A 4,372-nucleotide genomic window follows, 5' to 3' on the forward strand; every position below is an offset into this window, starting at 1 on the left:
TGCTCCCTGACTCAGCGTTTCAGCACAGATTTCATACCCAGTTATGAGCAAATTCAAAGGGATTGGGAAATTCTCACTCTGAAGAACACTTGCACATCCTCCCTCCCTGGAGCCAGATTTGGGTGCATCAGCCCTCTTAACAGGGGCAAATCCACCTTCCTGAGCTGGAGTTGTGGCGGGATACCTCTGTGTACATACTTCAGAGACTACATCTATATTTTATAGGCACTGTTTAATCAAGGTGCAAACCCAACTCCAGTACCTGTGTGAGTCAGCAGCTGAGAAGATGCTCGGCTGAGCCTGGACTGCTGTGGTTCATGCTCTCCCTTTGGCCCAGAGAGTCCTTCAGCACAGAAACCCAACTTGTGGGATAGGCACCAGAACTGTGGCATGTGTAAACGCATCCAGATTGGATGGATGCACGTGGCATTTCATATTTTAACGGCTTCCAGAAGCCTTTCTACAGCCTAACTCCTTCCTTGCTCTCATTCCCAGCATCTTGTTGGAGCAACATGCAGCTGGGGAGACATGCCCAAGGGACCACAAGGTCCAGGACCACTGGAAGTTAAATGGGACCACTTCCCCTTCAAAATCTTGAGCAGAATGAAAGCTATGGGGAAATTAAGATTTCTTTTTTTCTAGCTGGCAGGGAAAGGACAGCTCTTTGTTCCTGATTTACACCGTCCGAAACAATTAACTTGTGAAAGCCAAGATATGGTTCCCCTTGGCATCCAGTGTTTATTATGCTTCAGACCATTTGAAACGAGCACTTGGAAAGGAGACGGAACCCCTGTGCCTCCTGATCACTGAGGGGAGGGAGGAAGTGATACTAAACGGAACAACAGACTGTCCCTTCTTAACACCACTTCAAAGCTCCTCGGACAGGAAAATTGATAATTGCGTCAAGTACAGTTTTTCTAAACTTCATCATTTAGCGCTGAAAACCGGGCTATTGAATTCATATAGTTCTTTGATCAAGACCAGTTAATTAAGTTATTCCCTTGATATGACTCTTATCACTTTAGTGCCAGACCTACATCACACTTACGCAATTCACACACTGGCTTTGATATGCATCGTATAAGCTTCCCAGACCGTAATCACTAGGTTTCTGTAGATTTGCTGCTACCTTACCAGTTTCACCAATAGGATGGGCTATAGGTCAGTTATTAAAAGAGAGATCGTGCAGCCCAGAAGGCTCCTGAACAAACTGTAACAAGTGGAGTTACACATGGACCGAAACTAGACCAGTGATTTAATCCAGACCTTGCAATTTCTAGTTACAAACTCTGAGTGCCACCCCCCTCTCCTTTTTGAAATATGACCAGCAATATCAATAAAAAGCATGCAGGTAAAGATCTATTTTACCCTCATCAGCACGACAATTGAGCTTGATCTGTCCTTTTGCTATTCTATTGCATCAACATCACACTTACAGTAAGAGGAGATGGTAAAACTGAGTGTGAATTCTGAAATACAACACACTCTTCACTGCACTGTCACAGGCATCTCTGTTGAAGCAGGTTTTCCCTTATTTCTCTCATCTATTCCCCTTCCACAGCCTCTAGGCCATCTTCTGCCCTGGGTACCCCTCACAGAGCCTGTCCCACGGCCTCTCCTTGCCACAGCAGATGCTTTTTCTATCCTGTGCAGTGACTCCTGTCACGTCTTCCCACCCGATACCTCCTGACCCTTCATCTTCGCAGCCCTCCTCCTGCCACGCTCTCTTTCTGACCAACCATCCAGAGGCTCTTTCAGCAAATCCTCCTCCTCCACACTTCTGCTTTCCACAGGAGAGTGACAAGCTCCAATTTAGGTCTCCACAGTTTTTCTTGGGCTTATCCCCTTAAACCGGATTAGCTAACGTCTTAATGCCAGTGACACCAGTCACAGCTCACCATCTGATCCTGCCTTTCAGGATTTGCTGCATCTCTGCACTTTCCATGGCTAAACTAGATCCTGTGATCTTTCCTTCCAAGTCCTCCAACTCCCCACCACCATCATCCTGCCAGCCACGGCCCGATAGTTATATTCCTCATATCTAAGAGATGCAAAGATCTCCTCCTCCTTTCCTCACCTGACACCTCCAGGTTCTGAACTCTTCCAACCCACTGACAGCTTTTGCCCTTCCCCTCTTCTGACACAGTTTGTTCTCCAGACTATCTCCTTGACTTTGAGATCCAGCCTCCCTGGAAAACTCACAGCACCCCTTCCTTGGGCCTCCTTTTTCATTAGTATCAGATGCAAAAGCTGAAGGCAAACAATTCAAGGCCTCGTTTCCACTTCTCTGACCCACTCTCATACTGAATCTACCCGTGGCCTTCAGCCCACCAGTTTGGCGAGGCCCAGCCCCAACACCCCTGTCCTCTGGACTTTGTCCACTCATCCTTCAGAGCTTCCTTCTCCACTGCCTTTTACATGCAAACCAGACCACAAGGTGACTTCTCTTGACTCTTTTAAAGTCCCTTTACAGGTCTATGTCCTTCCCAAGCCTGCTGTCCCTGCACTCCCTCATTCTCCAGCCACCTCCGTTGCCAGGTGGAGATGCCGCTGCTGTAGCACTTTCCATCAATCAGCACTGAGCAGTCGCATCAGGAAGCTGTTTTCCTCTCGCTTCTATTCCTTTGTCCAGAATCATCTCATAAACACCTCGTGGTCAAACTGTCCATCCTGACCACCTCTGTGTTCTTGACTTTTAGCCGATCCCCTACTCTCCAGGTAGAAGTAAGGGACTCTCTTTAGTCCAGGAAAACAAGTGTTACAGGTCAAGGACCAGCCTGCAGCTCCTGAGAAGGTTCTGTACCTGGCACCCACTCAAGATCAAGGGAAGAGATGGTGTGAGCTGCAACTTTCCGTCATGGTCTTTCCTTGTGGTGATGTAGGAAGCATTGAGAGCAGCGTGGAGGAAAAGCAGGCAGTACTGGGATCCAGCTCTTAACCAGTTCATTTCCATGACACTTCTGGGTGCTCCTCAGCATCCCCACCACGGCTCACTCCAGTCCCCAGCTTGTTGCACGATGCAACAAAAGGTCATGTTCTCTTTATTGATCAGGCTGTCCCTCTCCACATATGTTCCTTTTGTCCCCCCCTAAAATAAACCCCAACTGAGAAGAGTTACCAGCTGGACTTTAATTTCAGACTCCAAGGCGTATCTGGAGCCAATTTGCAATGCGCTTACTCCGAAAATCACCCTCCCCTGTGACGCTTGACAGCTCCAGACCACAGTCCTGCTCTCAGCTCCGAAGGAAAAATGTTTTAATTTGTCACAAACCAATTATAGCGTCTCATCTTTCCCTGAATTACTCATCTTGGCTACAGTCTAGGACAAAGGGCCCCTCTGAGAGGAGATTAGACATGGATATTAACAAGAGAAAAAGTGTCCACTGTCTCACCTTGCTGGGGACGCAGCTTCCAACGAGACAGGAAAAGGAAACCCCTCCTGACTGACAGCCAGAGGGAGGGCTCCCATCCCACAGCAAATCCCTCGTTTCACGCGGAAGAATAGTCACGACAAACTCTGTATTCAAATAATATTAATGCATGGCAGATAACAGAGTCACGGCTGGCAGAGCTGCAACATGAATATAAATAACCTTCGCTCCCTTGGTTGCTACCGCAGACGCGCTGCCACCATGCCGGAGCGGGGTGACAGGGCTGTCAGCATGGTGCATGGGGTGGGGAGGGGTGTGGGTGCTCCAATGGGTGCTGCTGCCTCGCCTGAGCTCCATGTGCCGCCCCTTTAAAGAAGCTAGTGTCTTAATGCCGGTGACACCAGTCACGGCTCACCATCTGAACCTGCCCCTTTCTCTTGAGACCTGCATGGGGCTGGAATGTCCTCCCATGGACTCCCAGCAAAGAGATCCTCTCCAGCCACCTCCTCCACCCCTACTACTGGTACCTGCCAGGTACATTTGGCACTCTCATAATATGTACCAGTATCCTTCTGAGTTCTTGCTTTGGACAAAACGCAATCTCCCAGGCCCCAAGTCCCTCCATATCAGTCCTCCTTCCTTCCCTTCCCAACCCAACCCCTTGCTGGCCTCAGGCACTACCCCTCACCTCAACAGCCAAGGTTCGAGGTGTCACATTCCATGCTGAGACACAGCCTTGAGGATGTTGTCCCATCTCTCGCATTGCTTGAGCACTGATTCTTCCAGCTGGAAATGGGAGGTGAACACTTAAAAGCAGCATCCAAAGCTCTCATAGGTGAGAGGCACTTTGCACTTACAGTCACAATCCCAGCTGCTCGGCTCAGCAGTAGGAACAAAAAGCTGCAGGCAGAGCTGGCCTCCCAGTCAGCTGGAGAAGCTGGATGGGTCATTGCTCCGTCTGGAGTTGACTCGAGGCATCTGAAGGCATCCACCACGCTCCC

Source organism: Apaloderma vittatum, unplaced genomic scaffold (assembly GCF_000703405.1).
Source record: "Apaloderma vittatum isolate BGI_N311 unplaced genomic scaffold, ASM70340v1 scaffold13756, whole genome shotgun sequence".
NCBI lineage: Eukaryota > Metazoa > Chordata > Aves > Trogoniformes > Trogonidae > Apaloderma > Apaloderma vittatum.